Source organism: Artemia franciscana, chromosome 12 (assembly GCF_032884065.1).
Source record: "Artemia franciscana chromosome 12, ASM3288406v1, whole genome shotgun sequence".
In the NCBI taxonomy this organism is placed as follows: domain Eukaryota; kingdom Metazoa; phylum Arthropoda; class Branchiopoda; order Anostraca; family Artemiidae; genus Artemia; species Artemia franciscana.
Window position 1 is genome coordinate 37976091 of NC_088874.1, and position 12750 is coordinate 37988840.

The 12750-nt window shown below is 33.4% G+C and overlaps 1 protein-coding gene across 5 annotated transcripts in view; it reads right to left on the bottom strand.

Annotated features, from left to right (window-relative positions):
* The window catches only part of LOC136034082 (two pore potassium channel protein sup-9-like), a 212877-nt gene that overhangs the window by 25877 nt on the left and 174250 nt on the right, over window positions 1–12750 (bottom strand). Inside the window, exon 1 of one of the 5 annotated variants that reach the window (XM_065715207.1) lies at window positions 12–377. The exons of the other annotated variants lie outside the window; for them this stretch is intronic. The gene's annotated coding sequence lies outside the window, so the exon portion shown is untranslated. Of the gene's footprint in view, window positions 1–11; window positions 378–12750 lie in introns of those variants that run through there. 5 annotated transcript variants of the gene reach the window in all.

Sequence of the window (12750 nt, forward strand, 5' to 3'; positions counted from 1 at the left end):
TAAAAACTTGCCCCTTGTTCCGATAACCAAGAATTTACTTCCGTTTTTATGTCGTCATCATCATTGTAACGGTTGCCACTGAGGTATTGCTTGAGGGGAAGAACAGGATGGTAGTCACACGGCGCAATATGAGGACTGTATGGTGTGTGGTCTAAACTTCCCAGCCAAAACTGTCGAACAAATGGTGTGTCTGCCGAGCAGAGTGAAGTCTAGCATTGTCATGAGGAAGGAAAGTTCTCTTTGTCAGCAAGCCAAATTTACTCTATTTTTAGGCCTAGTTACTAAGTTTTTTTCAAAAATTGATCACATCTCTCAACTAAATTTAAAGTAAACTCTTCATAAAATCATTCCACCAACTCCAATAGCCAAGAGTTCACTGTTGTTTTTACGTTGTCGTTATCACTGTCACGGTTACCACTGAGGTGACAACCGGTTGAACTGGAGACGAAACATGGATTTTGCTTATGAAGCCAAATCGGGGGAGCAGAATATGGTATGGAAACACACACACTCCACAGAAAGTTTGAAGGCTGAACAGACTCTCTTCCAGAATAAAATCATGGAGTGAGTGTTTTTGAATAGGCATAGTGTTTTTTTGGTCGACTTTATGTAACAAGGAACCACTATCAACGCAGAAGCCTACTGTCTAACCTCAAAAGGCTCCACAGAGCGATTAAAAACAAGAAAAAAAATTGGGCTTCATAAGCAAAATCCATGTTTCGTCTCCAGTTCAACCAGTTGCCATCTCAGTAGTAACCGTTACAATGATAACTACGACGTAAAAACAGCAGTGAACTCTTGGTCATTGGAGTTGGCGACAAGTTTTACAATCAGTTTACTTTAAATTTAGTTGTGAGGTATGATCAATTTTTGAAAAAACTTAGTAACTAGGTCTAAAAATAGAGCAAATATTTTTATTGAAAATAAATATACTTTTTGAAATAATCTTTCGTTGTGTAGTTATGTTCAAACAGACCTTACTTAAAAGCACCTTGCCAGTGATGTGGCAACCGGTTAAACTGGAAACTAAACATGAGTTTTGTTTATGACGACTATATATATATATATATATATATATATATATATATATATATATATATATATATATATATATATATATATATATATATATATATATATATATATATATAATGTGAAAAACTGCTTAAGATTTGGATTAGCGTTGTTGCTACCAGAATAAGAAATTAATTCCCCGGTTATAATCAATAACTGTCATTCAGTTTCACAACAAAAGTATTAATTGTATGGCTTTTGTTGTTTAAAGCTATTGCTTGTCATTTTTTAAGACAAAATGAAAGATTAAACGTCAAAAGTCTCACATAATTATTGGCAAAATTCTGGATCATTTTTCTTCTAATTGTCTTTGTCAATTGATTTTGTAAATCCCTAGATCTGACAGTTTGGCAACGACCAGCCCAAGAGGTGTTTGGAAGCTTTATGTTCTTAGAATTTTGTAACTCTCATTTTTATTCTGAATATAAAATATAGCTTCGGGTCACAAAAGTCTACTTTTTTTAATTGCCTTTGTTATTTGATTTAGTGAAGTTTCAAGTTTGACACTTTGGCTGAAGCTAATCTCTCAAAATTGCTGTTAACGAAACTATTCAAAAAACAGATATGTTTTTTCTCTTACCAGCTGCTATTAGAAGGATAAATAAATATATCATTGAGTGCCAAATGCATCCTTTTTATTATGACTTTAAATTATATTTAGAAAATTTTAATTTGAAAAGTTCTTAAAAGAAAATTAATCTGCTTTCTCTTAGACAAAATTTTCAACTATGAGGGAAGAGGGTGCTATGGAACCCAACTTACTATAGGTTTTGCTTTTGAAGCATTTATCCTTTGCTCCAAATATCACTTTCTCTAAAACAAATTTAAAGAAATTTTTCAGCGAGAATTGGAGCTTTTTCTTTTTTCCTTAACTGTGACTCCTCATTTAAACAACCGGTTTCCAAGCCATTTCACTTTTTTTCTGAGCTTTTTCAGGTCAATGAACTATGAAACGTCAAAAATTTGAAACATTCTGTTCCCATTTCAAACCATAGGCTTAAGATTTATTTGAAAAAGCCTTTCTTATCCATAACTTTTAAGAGGATCGATAAGAGCTCCCCATTTTCCTTCAGAAGGAAAGTTTATTTAAATGCGATATCCTGCTTTACTTGCGCCAACTTGGCGAACGCTCTTGATTCAGAAGGTACACTTAAACTATTAATTGACTCCACAAGATAACTCAACGGAACAAAGCTGGTAGACGGGATAATTTAATGCTCAGACTTTGGAATTTCCATTTAATTTAGCTAATTCCAAGGTAGAAGTAAGTGTCAAATCGCTAAATCACCCTTAAAAAAATAAATAAGCAAACAGGTTTTTTTGACTTGAAGTAAGGAGCAACATTAAAACTTAAAACGAACAGAAATTATTACGTATATGAGGGTGTTCTCCCTCTCATCAATATCTCGCTCTTTGCGCTAAACTTCAAATTTTGTTCCAATTCTTTAAAATGACCCATGAATCACAAAGGCCGTTTAATTAGAATAAATAGCTCTTTTGAAAGTACTAAAAAGCTATTTGTGCTGATTCCAAATATATAAGATTCACAAAGTTTAGTGTTACCCATCCAAAGTTAAGAGCCTTAGAAAATTTTCCTTATTTTTGAAATAGGGGGTAAACACTCCCTAAAATTAAAGTCATCTTAATGAAAATCACAACATCAGATTCAGCAAGCCAGAGAACTCTACTGTAGAAGTTTCAAGCTTCTATTTGCAAAAATGTTGGAATTTTGTTATTTTTGTCATAAGACAGATCACGGATGCGTGTTTGGTTTTTTTTTCCAGGGGTGATTGTACCGAAATAATGGTCCTAGAAGATGGGGACACGGTTAATTCTGAAAACAATATTAAAATTTCTACTGCCCTTTTTAAGTTACCAAACAAATTGGAGGGCAACTGGGCCCCCTCCCACGCCCATTTTCCCCAAATACAGACATTTTTTGGGAGGGGGTGCTTGGGGTGGATTTGTATAGTGAGAATCGTCTTTGGGAGGGAAATTTGTAGCGGTGAATATTCCAGGGGAAATGATACACTGGGGGGATTTGACAGAACTACTACACAAAATTCCTTTTGACTGTTTTACATTCTCTTTGCCAAATTGTTCATGTGAAGATGTTCTGGGGTAATTATCCCGGGGTTTTCTTCCGTGTGTTTTATTTCTAGGAAATCAATTCCACGGAAGTGTGTATTTTTGGAATGAAAGAGAAACCGATTAGAGATTAAAGTCTTATTCAAATGAAAGAATGCTAAGCATAATTTTTCAGGCTGAGTTGTCTGCTAGCAATTTTAGAGGGAGGGGGATTCTCAGCGAGGATAGAACTGTCTGGAGGGAATTTGACGGGGGAGGGGTACTCTATGTTCAATGCAATTTCCACAGAGGATTTTTCTGTTAGGGGGAGGGGTATATTTCATAGAGGATGAGCCAGATTTACCGACATTATTTGGAAAACGAACAGAAATTATTCCATGTGTGAAGGGTTTCTCCTCCTCAATACCTTACTCTTAACGCTAAAGTTTGACTGTTTGTCCCAATTTTTACGAGCGTCTAATGAAACACGGGGGACCGTTTAATTGGAACGGAAGCTTATTAAAAGTACTAACAGCTTTAGAATAAAGAGCAAAGTATTTGAGGAGGGTTCAACCATTCATATATAGAATAAATCTGACAAAATTAATATGCAAATTTGGTTTTAATTTCTTATGCACGGTTAGCCAAATTTGAGCCTACATTAGTTGAAAAACGTTCAGAAATTGAATATATAAAAAACAAGTTTTATAACTGAAACTAAGCAGCGACCTGAAAACTTAAAACGAGCAGAAGTTATTATGTATATGACAGGGGCTGTCCCCTGCACAACGCCTCGCTCTTCACGCTAATGTTTTTATTGTTTTAAAAAATAGGGTTGTGACAAAGAGTCAAATAAAACCGAGAAAGGACAAAATTGAAATATTGGGTGTGTTTTCCAAAGAAGTTGGAACCGAAAGGAAAGTGAAAACCAGATAAATACGATATCAAATTTCAAAAATCCCCTTAGAAAAGGATATGGGAGAGGTCTGAATGTTCACCAGAAGGGTTAGTATGTGAACAGTTATGCTTGCCCTGTTTTATGGTATCTGTCCTTTGTTTCGAAACCCCAAAATACGCATCTAAATCAAATTGTGAGTGCAATTTACCAGTACATATGGAATGAAAAATTTCCGCCTAAATAGATAACAGAAAATATGTTCATACATATGAATCAAGAAGGCCTTCAGATCAAACGTGTAAGAACATGTAAGAATGTAAGATGAAAGAACTTTTCATTAGCACAATGTTAGAAGAAATGATAAGTAAAAAAGAATCACCAAGAAGAGTTAGGTATGAAACATAGAAAAGAAAAGAAATATCAACGCCAAAATGCAATCAAGCATTTGAAGAATTTATGAAATATAAAATTAGGAATATCGCTTGAGGTAAATGGGAAAGTTGAAAAAGAAAAACTTTAAGAATATATGAAAAAAGAAACACCTTCCTCCACTAAGGATCATTGAAAATGGTGATATTGAAGAATAGTGAAGAAGAGGTGGACAAAAGTTTCATACTACTAGAAACCTACCTGTTGCCGCCAAAAGTTCAAGAACTCATATTTTGCTTTATACATAATTAGTTACCCACAGAAGCATTAAAAGTAAAGATAAATATGAGCGGTAGTAATGGACTATGTAGGCTATGCAAGAAAAAAACTAGAACCACAATGTCACGGAATATTAGAATGTAAAAAATCAAGAAACAAATGTAAGAGGGTTATGGAATTTATTAGCAAGTGTTAAAGGTAAAAAAAAAAGTTAGTTTTGAGAAAGCTGCGTCCCTAAAAGTAGATGATGAGGCCTACATGAGGACAATAGTATACATAGTGTCGCATTTTTTCACTACACTTGGAAGCAAAAAGAAAAGCAGAAGGAAGATTATGATGTGATAAATCGTTTGAAAACATAATGGAAAATGATTGAGAAGTGTACCAAAATTGAAAAGGTGTATGGTAAAAAGTAGAAGGGAATAGTTCTTGGGTCTTGGTGGGTGATGTGTTGTTAAAAATAAAAAAAAAGTAAAAGGAGATTTGAGAAAAAATTTATAGGGTTTACATATTTAATGAATTTGTTTTTTTATTTTGTTGTAAGGATTTAGGTAGATGATTAGAAAAGGGAGTTTTTAATATTGTTATACAAACAAAAAGATGGAATATATATTTATGGAATAGTTTTAGAATTGAAGTTAAAAAAATAGAACTTTTAATGAAGTGTGTTTGATTTTAGAGTTTGTTTAGAATTTTTAGGTTAAAATAGTTAGCTCCAAGATTTGTTCAGTAATTTTAAGTTTATATATTAGGTAAGATTTAAATGCAATTGAATATTTAGAATGCATGGGGCTTATGATTGAATATAATTTTAGGGAATATAGAAATAATATAGGATCTTGTATGATTAAAATAAAAACAGAGTTTATATTTGATATCTTTGAGACTTAGATTATAGAATTTAGATTTAAAGAGTTACATTTAGATTAGTGGAATTTATTTTATATATTGGAGGGGATATGATACGCCTGGAGTGCGTAATGTTTGATTCTTAGGTAATTTTTGAGAATTATTGTAGCTACTCAGTAAGGCGAGGCCCAGCGAAAGAAGAATAAGATGAAGTATGATGTAGAAAAAAATTGGTGTTATTTTTTTATATTTATATAAATGTAGTAAAAAGTGTTTTAAAGTGTTTTAAGAAAATCTGAGGTATTTTAAAGTTCAAAAATGTATATGTATTGTAAATCTGTATTATAATGTTATATATTATAGGCCTAATGAAAGGGAGCAGCCCCTTGCCGCCGTGGGTAGCTAGAATGTAAATTCTGAAATTGTTGTAATGTAAATTAACGGATGGAAAATCGTATGAATGAGGACATTGTAAGAAAAAAAAATGTTCTTAGGAAAATAGTAGATAAAATGTATTAGGAGAGATAAAATTAGGTATGTGAGGAATTAGAAAGGTGGAAAGACATGGAATAGGTAATAAAGTAAAGGAAATAATAATGAAATAGTGATGAGTTTGATGATACTTAACCCGGGAGTCTTAGAATAAAGAACAAGAAATAAATGTGATTGATTTTTTTTTCAGGAGTACGACAAAAACAACATCCGGTTGGATTCTATCCATTATTAAACTAAAAAAAAAACTAACTAAAATAAACTTAAATTAATTTTTTTTTACTGAAAGTAAGGAACGACATTAAAACTTAAAACAAAAAGAAATAATACCGTATATGAAAGTGGCTGTTCCCTCCTCAACGCCCCGCTCTTTACGCTAAAGTTTAACTCCTACCCACAACTCTACTTTATAATACAATAAAACACTTTAGAGTAGAGAGCAGGGCGTTGAGGAGGAGACAGCCCTTTTCATATACAGAATAATTTCTGTTCGTTTCAAGTTTTAATGTCGCTCATTACTTTCAGTTAAAAATTGTTTTTTTTTTAAATTATTATCTGAACATTTTTGAATTAATGCAGGTTGGCCCGTCGTACATGAACAAATAAAAACGAAATTTTCATATTAATTCTACTTTTTTTAAACTAATAATAACCTTAAAAAAATTCAAGTTTATTTTGGTTTCAGTTGTCAAGAATGACTCCTGAATCGCAAAGGCTATTTAATTAGAATAATAACCTTTTTCAAAAGTTCAAAAAGATACTTAAACGTAATAGCGAGCTACTGAAGAGAGGCAACCCATCTCATATATGTAATATTTTCTGTTTGTTTTAAGTTTTAGTGTTGCTTCTTCCTGTAATTAAAAAAAACTTGTTTTTATATAATTACTGATCGTCTTTTGTATAATGTCAGGAAACCCAGCTCCCTCTCCACGAAAATTCCCTTCCCCCACAAGAAAGTTCTCCATGAAAAGTTCTCTCAAGTAACTTAAATTAGCAATATTTGCGGAACTAATTTTGTAAGGAATGAAAACGGCCAAAAAAACAAAACGGCCAGAGAAACAAGAAACAAAACGGCCAAAGAGGTCGAAAATATTCTTATAAAAATGAGAGTCACGAGTTGAGCAATTCTCAAATGACTGAAATGAATGAAAGAAAAAATATACGTAATAATTTATGTTCGTTTTTAGTTTTAATGTTACTCCTTACTTTCAGTTTTAAAACGTTCCTTTTTTTCTTTATTTAATGACAACCAAAAGCCAAAGACATACAATATGTTTGGTTTATTATCTCATAAAAATCATAGTTATGACCTGGTTAAGGTAGATATAATGCTAAGATTGGACGGAATACAACACAGACAGGTTATTGCTTATATCAGCCATTATTTTACAAAAGTCCCACTTTAGTGTAAAGAGCGAGGTATTGACGAGGTGGCGAACTTCCTCATACACGTAATATAAGGGGGTTCAGTTGAGTTGAAGAGGGGGCAGCATCCATATCTATATATATATATATATATATATATATATATATATATATATATATATATATATATATATATATATATATATATATATATATATATATATATATGTATATATATATATATATATATATATAAATATATATTTATATATATATATATATATATATATACGTATATATATATATATATATATATTTAATATATATATATATATATATATATATATATATATATATATATATGCGTATATATATATATATATATATATATATATATATATATATATACGTATATATATATATATATATATATATATATATATATATATATATATATATACGTATATATATATATATATATATATATATATATATATATATATATATATATATATATATATATATATATATATATATATATATATATATATATATATATACGTATATATATATATATATGTATATATATATATATATATATATATATATATATATATATATATATATATATATATATATATATATATATATATATATATACGTATATATATATATATATATATATATATATATATATATATATATATATATATATATATATATATATATATATATATATATATATTATATATATATATATATATATATATATATATATATATATATATATATATATATATATATATATATATATATATATATATATATATATATATATATATATTCGCGCCACCCCAACACCTAGTTGGTGGGGGCACTTCGCCCCCCCCCCCCCAAGCCCCCCCCGCGCGCGTAAGTCGTTGTGCGCCTTATTAGGTAAGCGCCATTGTAGTTGTGTCCCTGTGTCCCACCTGTGAATATAGAAAGATATATATATATATATATATATATATATATATATATATATATATATATATATATATATATATATATATATGTTTTTCACTACGTAAAACTTGCAAATATGCAAAATTCCTCGATGTCCCATTGTCTGTGCATATAAATAGATTGTCAGGTTTACCGACTCTTGAACATGCAACATAAAATTGTCCATGGGAAAAACAATCCGTATTCAGATCTATACCTGATTATTCTAATGATTGCCCTTGAGCTTTGTTGATGGTGATTGCTAATCGAACATTCCCTGTGTTCCCGTCGTCATTTATATATCCCCCTGTGCCCCCGGCATCCCCCTTGTAGTTGTGTCCCTGTGTCCCGGTCGTCATTTATATTCCCAGTATCCCGGTCGTCATTTGTGTCCCAGTGTCCCAGTCTGTAATTTCTCTTTGAGCGTCCTGGTCGTCATTTATATTCCCTGTGTCCCGGTGTCCCGGTCGTCATTTGTGTCCCGGTTTGTAATTTATGTTTGAGTGTCCCGGTCGTCATTTATATCTCCCGGTCCTTATTTGTGTCCCAGTGTCCTAGTCTGTGATGTCTCTTTGAGTTTCCCGGTCGTCATTTATATTCCCTGTGTCCCGGTCTATTTTTTCAGTTTTTTTTTACTTTTTTTTTTTCAGTTTTTATTTTTTTTAGGTTTTTTTATTAGTTTTTAGTTTTTTTCTTTTTAGTTTTTTTTTGTAGTTTTTACCTTTTTTTAGTTTTTTTTAGTTTTTTTCTTTTTTAGTTTTTAGTTTTTTACCTTTTTTATTTTTTTTTGGTTTTTTAGCTTTTTTAGTTTTTTAGTGTTTTCTTTTTAGTTTTTACCTTTTTTAGTGTTTTGTGTTCTTTTGTATTAATGCACCAAACGACGTCATTTGGAAACATGAGTTATATTTTCTGATTTTTGATAAAAAAAAAACGCTTAGATTCTGACGTAGTTCCAGTAAGCAAAGTCTTCAATGGCTCTGGGGGTGCAGCCAGTTGAGGAAGTTTAACTTTTCCTGAGGCGCAACACATTCCCATTGTTTCACCATTAAATTTCAAGGCCTTGCAGCAGGGACAAATTTTAGACATAGAATCCCGATTTGAACACATCTACTATAATCATCGACTGGGCTGTACCTGAATGCCATGCGATAATTTTCACGTTGCTCTTGTGACTCCTCGGCACGCTTTCTTTTGGCATTATATCTTGAAGCCGCAAGTCTGTTTTCACCTTGCTCTTGTGATTCCTCGGCACGCCTTCTTTTTTTACTTTCTCTTTTAGCAGCAAGTCTGGTTTCGCGTTGCTCTGGTAGTTCCTCGACACGCCCTCGTTGACGGAAATTGGACATTCCTAATCTGGCATTATCTCTTGAAGCCGCAAGCCTGTTTTCACGTTGCTCTTGTGATTCCTCGGCACGCTTTCTGTTCTTACTTTCTCTATCAGCCGCAAGCCTGTTTTCTTGCTGTTCTTGTGATTCCTCGGCATGCTTTCTTTTCTTACTTTCTCTATCAGCAGCAAGTTTTTTGGCATAGACTCTTTGAGCAGCTTCCTCGGCTGTTGCCATTGTAGGTTCTTCAGTCATTTTACAATTAAACATTTTTCCGTCCACGATCTTCTTACAATTAAAAATTTGTCTTTGAACGAATGTCTAAAATACCTTTAATAACGTCATCGTCATAACAAACATGACGACAGCTAACTTCATGACGACATGACATGATGACATGACGTCACTCGACAGACACACAGACAACTTGTTTATATATCTATCTATATATATAAAATAAGTTGTCTGTCTGTGTGTCTGTCTGTCTGTCAGGTGACGTCATGTTATGTGTTGAATGACGTCATCAAGTTAGTTGTCGTCATTTTTGCTACGACGGTGACGTAATTCAAGATATTTAAGACATATGTTCACGTAGAAATCTATTAATGTTTAAGTTTAAAATGACTGATGAACTTACAATGGCAAAAGCCGATGAAGATGCTCAAAGAGTCTATGCCAAAAAGCTTGCTGCTGATAGAGAAAGTCAGAATAGGAAGCGGTGCCGAGGAATCAAAAGAACAGCAAGGAAACAGGCTTGAGGCTGATAGAGAAAGAAAGAACAGAAAGCGTGCCGAGGAATCAAAAGAACAGCAAGGAAACAGGCTTGAGGCTGATAGAGAAAGAAAGAACAGAAAGCTTGCCGAGGAATCAAAAGAACAGCAAGGAAACAGGCTTGAGGCTGATAGAGAAAGAAAGAACAGAAAGCGTGCCGAGGAACTACCAGAGCAACGCGGAAGCAGACTTGCTGCTAAAAGAGAAAGTGAAAAAAGAAGGCGTGCCGAGGAATTACAAGAACAGCAAGAAATCAGGCTTGCTGCTGATAGAGAAAGTAAGAAAAGAAAGCGTGCCGAGGAATCACTAGAACAGCAAGAAATCAGGCTTGCTGCTGATAGAGAAAGTAAGAAAAGAAAGCGTGCCGAGGAATCAGAGCAACCTGAAAGTTATCGCCTGGCATTCAGGTACAACCCAGTCGATGATTATAGCTTGAGTAGATGTGTTCAAATCGGGACAATGTCTAAAATTTGTCCCTATTGCAAGGCCTTGAAATTCAATGGTGAAACAATGGGAATGTGTTGCGCCTCAGGAAAAGTTAAACTTCCTCTATTGGCTGCACCACCAGAGCCATTGAAGACTTTCCTTACTGGAACTACGTCAGAATCTAAGCGTTTTTTGTCACAAATCAGAAAATACAGCTCATGTTTCCAAATGACGTCGTTTGGAGCCAAATCGAAAATCCAGATCAATTTTACATTCAAAGTAAAAGGGCAAATTTATCATAGAGCAGGGTCCCTTCTACCATTCTCAGGCGAGAATCATAAATTTTTACAATTGTACTTCATCAGTGATAGAAATTCTGAATTGAATGCACGTTGCGAAATTTCTCCCGACGTTGAAAGGACAATCGTTTCCCAATTGCAACATCTTTTCCACGAAAATAATAATTTAGTGCGTCTGTTCAAAACAGCCATCGATTTGATGCCTACTGATACGCATAAAATTGTTATTTCCGCTGACAAAACGCCTCCTGGCCAACATGTGCGTAGATACAATGCTCCAACTGTAATCAATCTTGTAAATAAAGATTTATTTATTACATTTACATGTAATCAATCTTGGGACGAGATACTGCAGCTTTTTACTTCAAGGACAATCGGCGGTTCATAGGCATGACATTACGGCCCGTGTCTTCCGGCAAAAGTTGAAATCACTGATAAACTACATAGTAAAACTTGAAGTGTTTGGGTCAGTGCGATGCTGGATGTACTCAGTGGAATGGCAAAAACGAGGTTTGCCACACGCACATATACTAATCTGGCTACATAAAAAAATTACTTCGAACGAAATTGATGATGTGATTTCCCCTGAAATACCTGATAAAAATGTCGATAAGGGGCTACATGATATTATTGTAAAAAATATGATACATGGACCTTGCGGTGCACTGAACGAAAATTCACCATGCATGGCCAAAGGAAGGTGCACAAAGCAATATCCTCGACTTTTAGTATCAAACACAATTACTGGCAATGATGGTTACCCACAATATAGAAGAAGATCTACTGAAGATGGCGGTAAAACAGCAATAATAAAGAAGCGTAACGATACCACCATCGAAATAGATAACCAGTGGGTTGTTCCATATTCCCCATTATTATCAAAAACATTTAATGCACACATAAACGTTGAATACTGTAACTCCGTAAAGGCAATCAAATACATATGTAAATACGTCAACAAAGGCAGTGACATGGCAGTTTTTGGCTTGCAGCCCGAAATCAAAGATTTCGACGAAATCGTACAATATCAGGCTGGAAGATACATAAGCAGTAATGAAGCTGTTTGGCGAATTCTTTCATTTCCGATACATGAACGTAGTCCAGCTGTTGTTCACTTAGCGGTACATTTACAGAATGGTCAACGTGTTTATTTCTCGGAAACCAACGTGCAACAAAGAGTCCTGAATCCACCGGATACAACATTAACAGCTTTTTTTTCGCTTTGCAAAAATGATTCTTTTGCAAAAAAACTGCTGTATACTGAAGTGCCTTCGTATTACACTTGGAATACTAAAAATAAAGTATTTGAACGTCGAAAACAGGGTAAGTCAGTCGACGGCCAACCTACCATCTTCAAAGATACCACGATAGGAAGACTCTACACCGTTCACCCCAATCAACATGAATGCTTCTTTCTACGCCTGCTTTTGGTTAATGTACCCGGTCCGACATCCTTTGAGTATTTGAGAACTGTAAACGGTACTATACATGACACTTACCGTAGTGCATGGCAAGCTCTGAATTTATTGGAGAATGACCAACACTGGGA